The sequence below is a fragment of the Gossypium raimondii genome, chromosome 3 (assembly GCF_025698545.1).
Source record: "Gossypium raimondii isolate GPD5lz chromosome 3, ASM2569854v1, whole genome shotgun sequence".
Lineage (NCBI taxonomy): Eukaryota > Viridiplantae > Streptophyta > Magnoliopsida > Malvales > Malvaceae > Gossypium > Gossypium raimondii.
In genome coordinates this window covers 41609065-41623881 of record NC_068567.1, presented here as the reverse complement: position 1 = coordinate 41623881, position 14817 = coordinate 41609065, and positions in this window count along the sequence as shown.

The window sequence follows — 14817 nt, the reverse complement described above, 5'->3', positions numbered from 1 at the left end:
GGACAAAAATTGCAAATAAGCCCAAAAGAAGATAATTTTGGCGGCATACGCTGAGAAAAATCAGGAGAATTGAAGAATTAAGGGTAAAATTGGAATATTGCAAAATTTACTTTAAAAGTTAGGACTAAAGTGGAATATCTAGAATTCTCTTTATTTTTTCTGAATTCTCATCAGCAAAAAAATGTCATAAGGGTTTCTTCAAGCTGGTTTTCATAATTTTTGCATCAAATGAGTTAATCCTTGCCTTTTTCTTGTAATTTTTGTATTTCTAAGACTTTTACAACTAGGTCCTATTACTAAATTCATTAGTTTTGATTTTATGAATGAATTTGAAAGTTGCTATGAATATGTTCTGGAAGTTTATGATGAAATAGGATGAAATTGAAGCTTTAATTTGTTTATGAGATGATTTTATTAGGTAATTTCAATAGAAATTGATTTGTAGGACTTAATTGTGAAAAAGTTTAGAATTAAAGTCTAGTGCTAAAATTCTGATTTCCAAAAGTTATAAAGTACTTAAAGTGATAGAATAAAGTGTTGGTTGAGAAAAATCAGCTCAATTGAGAGGTTAATTGAGCAGGGATGGAATTATCATTTATTGAAAGCTTAGGGAAAGAGTGGTAATTAACATTATGCACTAAAACAGTTTTGGACAGCAGCAGTAGTCTAACTTTGAAAAATCACCAAAAATTTTAGATATTGAATTAGAGGATGAATAAAATATTAAATTAAATCTTATTGAGTCTAGTTTCTTATAAAAGAAATGGTGTAAGCAATGGAATTGTAAATCATAAGATATAATAGATTTTGTGAGACAAGGTCAGAATGAATTCGGGTTCCCTATTCTGACTTTGGAAAATCATTAAAAACTGTAAAAAATTATTATGAGTTATAATTTATATGGTTAGAATCCTTAATGAATATATTTTCAGAATAAACAAATGGAAACATCATTAAAATTCTGTACAATGATATATTTAATTTTTAGTGAAGAGAGGTCGGAACTGTCAAACAGTGAAATAGGGAAAATTTTCAAGAATAAACTGTATTTATTGGCGAAACCAAAATTCTGAAAATTTTATGGTAAGAATATATATGAGTCTAGTTTCAGGAAAAATTAGCGGATCTTAATTTGGAGTTCCATAGATCAAGATATAAATAATTTAGTGACTGTGACTCAGTGAGACAGCTTTGAATGCACTATAAATAATAATGGAATTATAGAGAATGTTACATATGAACATGAAAAGTATTAGATTAATGATTAAATTTATTTACTTAGATCCGGAAAATTCAAATAAGAAGCAAGATCGAGGAAAAGAAAAAGTTCGAGATTAGTAGATTTTTGGTTACGAACAAGTGTCGAGGTAAGTTCGTGTAACTTGAATTATATTCTTAAATGCTTGAAATATATTTTTCTTGATGTGAATATGATTTAGATGTTTATTGTATGATAATTGATGAATTATTGATATTCTTGATGAAAAGAGAAAATAAATCCCGGTTGAATGAAAGGAAAATTCGATGGATCTCTAAAAAGGAATTGACGGTAAAAAGGATCTAGCCCGGACGGGTGATCCTATCCTGATATAGCCCTCCCGAAGAATATGTGGAAAATGGATTTAGCCCGGACGGGTAATCTGAATTAGGTTCTGAATTTAGCCTGGACTGGTAATTCAGATCCAAGCTCATTAGAGTAATTGTCATTGTAGGGGATTTAGCCTGGACTGGTAATCCCGCTGTAAGGATGAGGTCGCGGGAGTGTGCTCTCTAAAATAGAAATGTGCGCACATGAATATGAATTGACGGACCCGAATTTGTACACTAAAGTGTACATCTGAAAATCCATTGAAATTCTGGGAAATTCAACGGGATAAATATGGAATTGATGAGCTCATCAATCATTTGTCTTTGTAATGAATTTATATGATGTTTACGTAACTAATGCAAAAGTTGAGTTTGTATGTGATAGGTATATGTTTATGTGAATTGGATGTGTGCTTGTGTTATTAAATGATAGGTGTATAATATGGTAAGTATAATTCTTGTTGCATGAACTTACTAAGCACAATGTGCTTACCCCGTTCTTTTTTTTTCTCTATTTTGTAGTGCTCGGGAGCTCGAAGGTTGGAGATTTAGTCGGAGCTTTATCACACTATCAACCCATATCTTTTGGTATTTGAAAATGACTTATTTTGAAAGAATGGCACGTATAGACTAAATACCAATATTACATAGAAATGAATGTTTGTAACTTAGCTGTTGGTATGGCTAGAGTAAGTATAACTTTGAGATTTTGCGAAAAATTTCTTATGGCTTCGATTTAATATCAGTTTAGTCCCAATGTATGTTTTGGGCTTCGGAGGCCCATCCAAGGGACGTCATGACATGATTCGATAAATGAATAGTAATTAAACTCATAATAACAAAAAAATTAATTCAGTAAAATCTAGTAATGCCTCGTATCCTATTCTGGCGACGGAAACGGGTATGGGGTATTACCTAACCACTGAAGCAGACATTCACTTATGTTACTTCCTTGCACAACTAAATATTTATACGCAGTCTCTTAACTGTTCCCTTGTTCAAAACCTATTTCTTCTAGGCCCAAAATTCGGGATGTTATAGAAGCCCCTCTTGTAACAACCCATTTTTGGTCAAATCGGAACAGTGGTTTTGGAACCACAAATCTGAGGTCAAAATATTTATTTTATTATTATTTTAATGTTTATAACATGGTATAATGATTGTGCAAAAATTTCGTTAAGAAATTTTATCGTTTTGTTGGTTAATTTGAGAAAAAGGACTAAATTGCGTAAAGTGAAAAAGTGATGTTATATTAGCTAAATGTGTCTAATAGCTATAGAGCCTTAAATTAAAGGTCCTTATGTGGATAATAACCCATTTATAAGATGATGGATGATAGTGGAGGGATATTTGGTGTAGTTAATAAGTGTTTTCAAGGTTAATTTTGTAATTTGGTTATTAAGATATAATTAATAAAACAAATAAAGCCTTTTAATGTTGGCTATCATCTTCTTTAGCCGAAGGATAAAATCCAAAATTTTTAGGTTTTATTCAGCCATTGCTATATATGCTCAATTAGGTATGAAATTTGTCTCGTTTTTAATGATTTCTATGTTTATGTGATCATTGCATCTAGTACTAGCTAGCCCAGGGACAATTTTGCAAAAATGTTAAAGATTTTGAAAGTTTCCATTGATGAATATGTATGAGTTTTTATGTTTGATGATAGATTATGAATATTTATTATGAATTATACAAGTTTTGTAAAGTGATTTTTAGTAAAAATGTAAAATAGGGATTAAATTGAGAAATGTTGAAACTTTATGGTTAAAATGTGAAATAAATGAAAAATATGGGCTGCTAGGGGCCTTATAGTAATTCGGCTAGCATGGGTATATTTTGAATTTCATTAATTTGTGATTTTATGAAATAAGGACTAAATTGTAAAAATGTGAAAGTTTAGGGGCTAATGTGTAAAATAGTTCAAATGTTTATTTTGGATTGAATTGAATAAATAGATGATTAAATAAGTTAATTTTGAATATATTTAGATCAAGAAAGGAGAAATACGGACTTAGATCGTGGAAAGAACAAAGTTACGGAATAGTTGACTCGTTTCGTCGTTTTAGCAACCGAGGTAAGTTCGTATGCGATAAATTTCGTTATATAAGTATTTTAAATTCTTTGATATTGTATATGTTGTGAATACAAGATTTTGGATAAGTTCAACATTGACTCGATGGAAATTCGGCATTCTATATCCTAGTTGAACCTTACGAATAGTTTAGGATACTAGTGACATGTCGTTAGGGAATACACTGATTTGGCTTCGGGCCATAATATGAGCACTTCAGGTGTGACCTATACCAATTTGGCTTCGGGCCATGATATCAGTACTTCAGATATAAGTTACCTTGATTTGGCTTCGGGCCATTGTATAGGTACTTATCGTGTGAGACCTTTGAGTATCCGACCTCTATTCCGAATGGTTCAACAGGTAAGTGATGAATGTGGATGAGTATGAGATTGATGCTACATGATACAATTACGTACATGAATTATATAAGTTTCGAATCGAGGAAACTTGTGGAGGAAGTGTATACTCTCTTAATTGAGTATTTGAAAGGTTTGTTAGTTAATGTAAGCTATATGTTGGTGTATTCAAATTATTGAATTATATTTGTGACATTGCATTGAGTTTATTTCATACGAACTTACTAAGCTTTATAGCTTACTTTGTTTATTTTTCTTGTGTTTTATAGTGTTATCAAAGCTAGCTCGGACTCGGGGATCATCGGAGATCGCATCACACTATCCACATATCTTTTGGTATCTATGAACTTTGGTATTTTAAGTATATGGCATGTATATGTATTTTGAGTCATTTTGATTATGGGTTGATACTGATTTTGGTTATTTGTAATTGTTTGTAATTGCATATGTTTTGGTTTGTAAATATAGCCATGAGAGTTGGCTTAATATGGTGGATTTGGTTATGTGCATATATGTGTATATATATGGGTTAATACTTCTTAGTGATATGTTCCATGTTCGATTGGAAATGGTTTGCTTAATGTAATTCTTAAGGTTGCTAATAGTTGATGACTTAAGAATGGTTATGTTTGTAAATCGGTGCAAAATGAGGTATGTTTGGTAAAGGTTTAGTTAGTTGATTATGTTTTGATTTAGAAAAACATGAGTTATAAGAAAGTTGGTTGTTAGTATTGAAAATGGTATTAATTAACCTTGATTGTGGCTAGAATAGATGTTCATTTATGCTACGAATTGGTGTCATTTGGGTTGTGTAGGTATTTGTAATTTTGGGTGACAAATTGGCTTGGTAAATAGCCTATTTTTGTCCACACAAGAAGAGAGACGGGTGTGTGTCTCAGCCGTGTGTGACACACGGTCAAGTACACGGTCGTGTGTCCCCTGGTGTGGTTTTAGAAATCAAGTTAGTATGCTCCACACAACCTCACACACAGGCGTGTGACTTGGCCATCTGGCATAAGTCCGTATACCCTACAGGTTTGGCACAGCCTAGCACACGGGCATGTATGGCCATTTTTAGGGCACATGGGCGTGTGTGTTGGCCGTGTGACCCAAGTCAGAGAGTTACATGGGGTAGGACACAAGCTGGGACATGGTCACGTGCTTCCATTTCGAATGTCCACACGGCCTGTGACAGGGCGTGTCTGGTGGCCGTGTGAGACACACGGCCCCGTCACACGGGCGTGTGTCCCTTGTTTTGAGAAAATTTTTCAAAGTTTTAGGAAATTTTCTTAAGTTATCGGTTAAGTCCTAAACCACTCCCAATGCATTTTTAGTGCCTCGTAGGCTCGTATTAGGGACAAATCGATTGAGATTGAATAATGAATGCTTGAATTGAGAAAATGTATGCTAAATGGATGTTTAATTGTTTTGTAAGTCTGGTAATACTCCGTAACCCTATTCTGGCATTGAATACAGGTGAGAAGTGCTACACCTCCCTCGATTCAAGGTCGTTAAGTTTTAGCCATTGAAAGGTCTAATCCTCCAATCAAGACAAATGAGTTTTTTGTATTCTTATCGATAATTGACTATTGAACCAGACACCTCTAGCAAAATTACATTGTACAAAAAGATGTTCTAGAGTCTCAGTTGCCTTAGTAAACATAGGAAAAGAATTCAATTTGGTAATAGATCTCTTGTTTTCCTTATTAAACATAATTCTTCAAGAAAAATATTTAAACATAAAACATATGGATTTTTCTATAACACATTATTACGTTTTTACACTTTTAATAATTATATATACACAAGTTTAAAATGTTAATTTTATATATGGGAGTGGAGTGGGGTAAGCAATTACCATAACCGATCCATACCTATTGTCCAAAAAATTTCCATCTTGCCCCACCCTCACATCCACTTTTGGAAAGAAAAAATCCACTTCATTCGAAGCATAATGGTTCAGAATCCATTAGCCGGTTCAAGTTTTTCCATCCCTACTTGAAAAAAAGCTTCAATTTCCAAAGATTTTTACACACACTCTCTCTCTCTTTGAGGTTAAGTGACATCTCAATTATAAGTGTGGTTCCAAAGTAACCTATAAAACAATTTCATTTAGAAGTCCTTTCCAACCATCTTTTGTAACACCCATTATCCGTGTCCATCACTAGAATCAGCTTACGGGATGCTACAGTAATTAGCAGAACAAGGACATGCAACTTAATTCAAAAATTCATTTGAACTCAGTCATTAAAATAAAACATGTTTTTCTTGCAATATCAGGCTTAAATTGAGCTTAGAAAGCTCTAAAAATAAACTTTAAATCAATCAAGGATTGAATTGAAACATTTCAGAAAAAAGGAAAAAAATGTAAAACAAAGGTCACATGGCCGTGTGGTCAGGCTGTGTAGTGCTACATCACGCAACTGTGTACCCAAACCGTGCTAAAGACTAAAGTCGTGTAATTCTAAGTCACACAGTTGTTTCTCCAAGCTGTGTAATAAATTGAGGTCGTGTTAATCAAAACCTCCTAAATATTAAAGAGCAGACGACCATGTCACTTGCTCGTGTGTTACACACAACCGTGTGACAGCCCGTGTGAGCAAAAATAAGCTTTAACGATTAATTCATCTAACCAATTCTAAAGGCATAAAATGGTACTATAAAAACATGTTCAATTCATATCCAAAACCAAACATAAAAATGAAATAATCTAACTTACAAGTGCCTAACCAATATGCCATTTAGGCACCATCACAACCAATCTATAACTCAGTTCAACATATTTTACATTACAAAACATATTACCTATTATTCAATCTCACACCACATCAATATAAACTTCAATTATCTACACCATACAAAGGTCAACCTAATGACTCAAATGTTGTGCATTGGTCATTCAAACCCACATAAAACCAAACCAAATGCAAGTCCAAACAACCTATTTAACCACTTCAACCATTCAATGCAACAATTCCACAATTTGGCATCAAGCATATCAATCCCAACTTACCAATTCAACTTACTCAACTTTGTCAATTAGCTATTCAATAATATCATTTAACCAATCCATTTCATGCTCAATCAAATAAGAGTCATTCAACATGTCACTACATGTTACCAAGCAAACGCATATATAGACATAAGTATTAACTTTTCCAAAATTAAGCACTTAAAAAAGTTTCAACCAAAATTATCATTCAAAACACAAATCACATTCATGATTGACCAAAAAAAATCACTTATATACATTCCAAAAAACTGAGTTTTAAACAACTACAAGATTATCGAATCAACAATATGATAGTTTGAGCTTCTCGACAATTCACCTAACATGTTTCGAAAGTTGACAATCTACAGGGAAAAGGGAAATAAAGGAGTAAGCATTACAAATGCTTAGTAAGTTCACTGGTACTTAAACAACATCTTACTTCATTTTACAATTAAACAAAAAAAACTATTCAACTGGATAATTTTTCCTAAACATGGCAATCATAAATCAACAAGGTGAGTTCATTATATAACCAATTCATATAGTAATTCAAGCATATAACCTGCCAATTTACTTATAATCTAGATTTCAATCTTGTTTGCATAACCTATCAACATTTAATTCATAGTCAATTTAGTTTATAACAATTAACACCTATAAGTATGAACATTTACTCAATTATGCATTATATGAATTATATGTATATTACTTCAATCAACCAAGTTAACAAACATGACATATCATCATCTTAATACTAATGCATTACACATTCAATTTTGCTACTTTTTGTCACATCACACTACAAACGAAGCTCCAAATCGAATCATTTGATTCATTATAATTTCATAACGGCCCTTTGGCTCATAAATCTAATTTACATGATCTTTTACATGCTAATGATATTTATATATATCGTAAATCGTATTTATATTACCAAATCACTTCATAAATCAAATCATACATATTATTTATCAAATACCACATTCATATCCCTATTAACTTGACTCAGACTTATATAGATACACGGATCCAACCAACACACCAGTTTGATACCCAGTGCCTCATCAGTATAACTGAAGTAATTTGGCACCTACGGCCTCATTAACATGTAGTCGAAGTAACCCTGAACTATTCTTATCCTATGGCTTGCCAACTATATCCAACTTTACTCGAAAAGTTAATAGGGTAACCATTTTTAATTTCCATTATGGCCAATTTCTCAATTCAATTATATCTATTCAATAGCAATTCATCAATACATATCAATATATCGACATAATTATTATCAATACAAAATCAATTTTGCATTTACATCAATAGACGTTAATCTCAAATCAAATCAATTTACTCTTTACCGTAAAAATCAATCAATTTCATACCGAATAATTCGATCATTTATAATCAATTATCAATTTGTTTTATTTCAGATTTTGATTCATCATTTTAAGTTCTCTCCACCGACTTATCACTTTTTATGTTTTAGTCCATAACTCACCGTTGTACCAAATTGTGAACAATTCAAACTATTATCAATCAAATAAAAATTCACACATAAAATATAAAACAATTTAAATACAATCATACTATGCCAACTTACTTTTCAAACCAACAAAAAACTCTATAAGGACTAATCAACAATTTTGTTATTTCCTCAATTTTCTTCAATTTGGTCCAATTTTGATCTATTCAATAATTCAATTCAATTTAACGATTTCAACCCTCTTATTTCATCCTATTATAAGCATATATCAATTTAATTTTATTATTTGAATTCCCTAAAATTTTAAATTTTATTCAATTTAGCCCTAAAAGCTGAGACTATCATAATTTTCACATTTAAGCACTATTTTTCATTCCAATTTCAATTTCATCCCTATATAACCCTCTAAATTCAATAATTACATAAATTACATGCTAAATTCAAACTTATTACCTTTTGGTCCCTAATTTAAAACTAACAAATCTCTTTACAATTTAGTCCCCTTTTTAATTCTAAGCTTAAAAACAAGCCATTAAACATAAAAGTTTCAAATTTCATCAATGGGAACATTTTAAAACTTCAAAATTTTTGAAAATGAAGGTACGAGTTAGCTAGATTAAGCTACAACGATATTAAAAACATAAAAATTACGAAAAACAGATCTTAAAAGGAATTACATGCAAAGGGAACAAGCTTGGCATATTCTCCCCTAGTTAAAAATGGTGTTTTTTGGTTTGGAAGAAAAGAAAAAAAAATGAAGGTGATGACTTTATTTTTGGTGGTTTTATGTTTATCATTATTTTAATTTAAACTAATATAATAATAACATAATTTATCAATAATAAGGCCACTAACCATCTAATTTAGTTCCTAAGGGTCTAATTGCCCTTGAAAACAATGAATTTTCTTTAATTGAACATTTTAGGTAATAAAAAACAAAAAAGATCAAATTTTCCAATTTTTACGATTTAATCCTTTTACATTAATTGACTAATTATGTAACACTCCAGATTTTGGGGTTAGAATTTCTTGGGGTTTGTATTTAGGGTCTATGCATTGCTCAACCAATTATGTGTGTTTCTGCATTCTAGTGACAGAATGGGCCTGCTGGTCTGGTGGTTGGTTGTGTGTTAGTTTAGCCCGAGGTCCCAAGTTTGAGTCCTTAGGTGTGTTATGGGAAATTATTTCTTATTTAGCCTTGTTTTGTTGAAAATTTTAATATTTATTTATTTATTTTTATTTTATTTTTTTCTTTTCCTTCATTATTTTTTTCATGTTCTCTTATCTCCCTCACCATCTTTTTTTTTTCGTTCTCCTTCTTTCAATTTTGGATTCCTTGTTCCTTTTTACAAAAACAAAAGAACAAATTTGTTTATGATTTTCAAAAAGCTGCGGCTTCCTTGTCGTCAAGTCAATGTTTGGGTGTATGATCACGAACTAAAGTGTGGGTTTCGAACGTTTCTTTTACATTACTGAAATTCTGAAATGGATATGTGAAATTTGGCAATTGTGAGTACGTTTCTAAATTGTTTAGTTTTGATATTGGATTCCATGGAGTTTAGTTATATCTTGAATACTGCGAGAATTAAACCATAGGTTTTTGGTATTAAAGCAGATACGAATCATTTTTAAGCAATTTCGGGGTGGGTTTTAGATCTACTGATATTGGAAATGTGTTGTTGGAAAGAAAGGCACGATTTGTAGCCAATTTTGATGTGGTTTCGTGACCACACGAGTTGCCACACGGGCGGTTTACAAGGCTGTGCACATTTGGGATTTAGGGCTTGTAGAAGCCCAAATTTGTTGGGCCCAATGTCCAAATAAAAGAAAATAATAATAAACCCAAAAGACCAACCCAAATCAAGTATAACCCAGCAGGCCCAAAATTAAAAAACCCTAGCCCAGGAAACTAAAATTTTAGCAGCAGAAAACCCTAGCTACTGTTGGCCGCCGCTCCTGCCCCCTGGTTAGCCTCCACCGTCACAACTGGCCAATCACCTCATGCGTCTGCCGCACGCCACCTCCTCCACGCGTCTGACACTGCTCTGTCACCTGCAAAAGATCACCAAACAAGGCAATGAAGCAGAAAACGACAAACAACCATACTCCAAATCAAAAACAACAAAAAAATAGAAGTTTAGGGGTTTTAAGAATCGGCTATAAAAGCCATGAAAGATCTATGTATTTTTTTTCTTCCTCTCTTTTCACGAACACACATCAGTAAAAGAAAATAAAATAGAGATTGAAAAAGGTTGAAATCTAATTGTTTTCTTTTCGTTTTTCTGTTTTCTATTTTCTGTTTTTTCCTTTTTTTTCATTTTTTTCATTTATTTAGTCATTTTCTTTTTCGATCGGGTTTTAACAAGTATTGAATAAAATAAAAAGAGAGGGTAAAGGGACTCACCGGAGTGGATCCGTGTCCTCGTCATCGGAGGGTTCCTCCGTTGGTGACGAAACCTGTCGTTGAAAGGGCTGATAGTCCTTTTTTATTTTGTTTTGTTTTTTTGGATGCTTTGAGGCCAGATTCAGGTTAAAGGGTCGAAAATAGGATATAAAAAAATTTCACCTTCGCCGGCCACCGTACACGACGGCACCGGCGCCAGCGAACGGCAACCGACTCGGTGGCTGTCGGTCGGAACCTTAGGCCGGATAGGGGTTCTTTCTTTTTCTTTTGAGAGAAAAGGGGAGCTTTGAAATTTTTTTCCTAAACAAGTGGCTGAAATGGGGTTTCCAAAAAAATAAATTGGCTTTTATAGTACTACAAAATGGCGCCGTTTTGCAACTGCAGGTCAGGTGCCAAAACGACGTGGCGCCGTTTTGCAACTGCAGGTCAGGTGCCAAAACGACGTCGTTTTGGCCCTGACCCGTGCACGACCCGACCCATCTTGAAGGGATCCGCGCGTTTTTTCCTAAGGGGATATTTGCGCAATAAGTTCCTTCATCTTTTAGGCGCGTTCAATATAGTTCTTTTTTTTTCAATTACGGCCTTAAATTTTACTTACGCTTCAAATTGGTCCTTGGACCATATGCAGTCCGTCGATTAAAACGCCGCGTTTGGGACTGGGGAATATTTCCCTGAAGGTCCCTCGCACTTTGAGCGCGTTTCATTTCAGTCCTGACCACACCTTTTATTTATTTATAGTTTAGCCCCCTAAATTCTGGTTCGATTTCAGTATCATCCTTAGTCCATTTAATTTATTTGTTTATTTTTATTTTTATTTTTATTTAAAAACTCTTTTATTATTATTATTTGTTTTAACTTTTTTATTTATCATTTATTGCAAACTGTTTTACATGCTTTTTTATAATTCTTTTAATATGTTATTCATTTTAAACCATTATATGTACATAATCTTCTAAATTCCTACATATGTATTTAAAAAAAAAGCTGTTATATGTCTTTCATTTATTTGTTTTAAACTATTATTATTCACTTTAAGTTTTTATATCTTGCTTATTTGAAACCTTTTATTATTTATTTTTGAATTGTTCTTGTAAATTATTTATTTTAAATTATTATTTACTTTAAATTGTTTTGCATAATATTTTGGTTTGTTTTTTATTGTTAATGTTAATATTAAAATGATATACATTGTGTGATTATTGCTATTGTGTGTACCATAATTAGTTTACTCGTATTTTCATATTATTGTCATACATTTGTGTAATTTTATTCATGTATCATTATTCCATGTTTATTATTATGTTGTTATTTCATGTCATCATATTGTAAATTAAACTCCGACATAGTTATCCAACTTAGGTTACTTTATTTTATTCCAAACAAAACAAATGCTTACCTTCAAATAGATTACCCGCTATTATTCGAAATAGAATTTTGCTAAATAAGGCAATATTTTGCATTTTGGAAATTTGAGAAATTGTACCCTAACTTACTGGGTCTCGATTTTCTCGTTAAACCCAAATAGCAAAATATCCTTTTAAATTTTCAAACGCATAAAATTTCAAAAATAAAGGTAATATTCTATATTTAGAAAATTCGAGAAATCCTGCCCTAACTTACTGGGCTTCGATTTTTCTCGTTGATTCTAAGTAACCAAATATCCTTTTAAAATTAAAATAAATGAGGTTTAAATAAAAAGTGAAATGCAAACTTACTCTCAAAATACGAGGTGTCGTGTCCTAACTTACTGGATGTGACATCTTGTTACTTCGAGATAAGGAGGCATTTTCCATTTTGATTTATTCAAGTAATTTTGAAATAACACAATATAAAGAGGGATCGTAGTTTTAAATTCTTTTCGAGTTTTTTATTTTTTGACACCAAGACATTAAGTAATCAATTAGGTACCAATTTGGGGCGTATTGAGGGTGCTAATCCTTCCTCGTGCGTAACCGACTCCCGAACCCATTTTTCTGAATTTCGTAGACCAAAATCGTTGTTTTAATAAAAATTAAATCGTTTATTAAAAACAACCACTCTTCGAGGTGACTCGATCACACCTTATCAAAAAAGATTGGTGGCGACTCCCGTGTTCGTTTTTATTTTTCAAAACCCAAGTCGACCCCGTTTTTATCAAAAAATGGTGTCAACAGGGTTTTTTGGGTAAATTATGGTGCCACACGACCATGTGGCTAATTTGGGGATTTTAGTCGACTTCCACACGGTCGTGTCCCGTAGGCACATAGGACTGTGTATTTAGGGATTAGGGTTTGGATGGTTTGGTACCACACAGCCGTGTGGCCAATTTGGGGATTTAGGGATCCCACACGGGTATGTCAATTGGACACACGGCCGTGTCCCGTAGGCACACGGGCTTGTGAGACCCTCACATGGTCGTGTCTGCCCTGTACCCTATTTTAGCACAAACGGACAAAGAGTTACACGACTGGATCGCACGACCATGTCCCTAGGTCACACGAGTGTGTGCCTCTCCACATAGGTGTATTGACCCCCTCATGGTCGGAGCACATAGCTGTGTGACCCTGTTTCATAAAATTTTATTCTGTAGCATAGCTTATTTGTTCTGTTTCTTATGCCGTCCAATGGTTGTTGGGGCCTTTGTATAATTGCTAAGGACTCTAATATGGCTTAGGGTCATATGATTGTGTGTGACTGTTCATGTTTGGTGTGCATTGCTATATTTGCATCATGATTTGGGGTTTGGTTGTGAAGAAAAGGAAGATTGATTCTGATCTGATCTGTCAGTTTAACTACAACTTATCTATACAACAGTTTACCACAATGGACTGTACTGTATCTAGGTCAGCTTTGCTGCGTACTTTTATCTTAGTGGCTTAGTCCACATACATGGTGTGTAGGGTTGGATGGGCCTTTCGAGGTCCTATGTGGTGTGTCTAGTTGGATGAGCTTAAATAGCTCTATTGGGGTGTGATCGAGGGACGGAGAGGTGTTTTGGCTGGATGGGTGGGTTTTCACTACTTGACTGCACTCATAAGCATCTGATTAAGTGATTGGGTATAAGTTTGTTTGTCTGCATTCTGTCTGATTGACTTATCATTTGTGATTGTTCTTTCGTGTAATAACATTTTGTAACACTGTGTGTGATGATAAGTGCTTTACTTGAGTATGTTCGTTTGGGACGTTGGCTTCATGTATACATTTTGGTTCTGTATATCTCTATAAGTACATTTCACAGTTGTACTGCTATCTAGAATTTCGGTCTGTAATTTTGTTGTTAGTCATGTCTCAAACTCACACTAAGCTCGTGTAGCTCACCCCCTTAGTGTTTCCCCTTTCAGGTACATTTTTGAATTCTGAAATTGGACTCGACACGCCGGAGGTCTCGGAGTTACGCATTTTAAATAATTGGTTTAAGTACTGTTTTGAAAACTGTGGTATGAACTTTCGTATTAAATACATATGAGCATTATTTGGACTATAGTTTTTGTAATACCAGGATTTTATATCTAAAAGTTTTTATGGAACTTAAATATGGTAATGTTTTTCAGTTTGTTAAACTAAAATTTCTCACTATGACTTCAGTGATCAATGTGACCTCTGAAATTCGATCTAAACTCTTAGGCCGGGTATTGGGGTGTTACAAATTAAACATCAAAATTTGTGGACCAAAACTCAATTCACCTATATAATAGCTTTACAAATATTCAATAGAATTGTTTACGAACTCGGTTTATAAAAACAAGGTCCCAATACCCAATTTTCAAAAACCACTAACTTTTGGTACGAACCACTTGTACCTTGACTAACTGACTAATTAATAAAATCGAGCAAATCCCAATTCACAATAACACTATATTTAACTCGTAAATATTAATGAATAATATTTAGGAACTCACTCGTCAAAATTATGGTCCTGAAACCACTATTTTCGACACCACT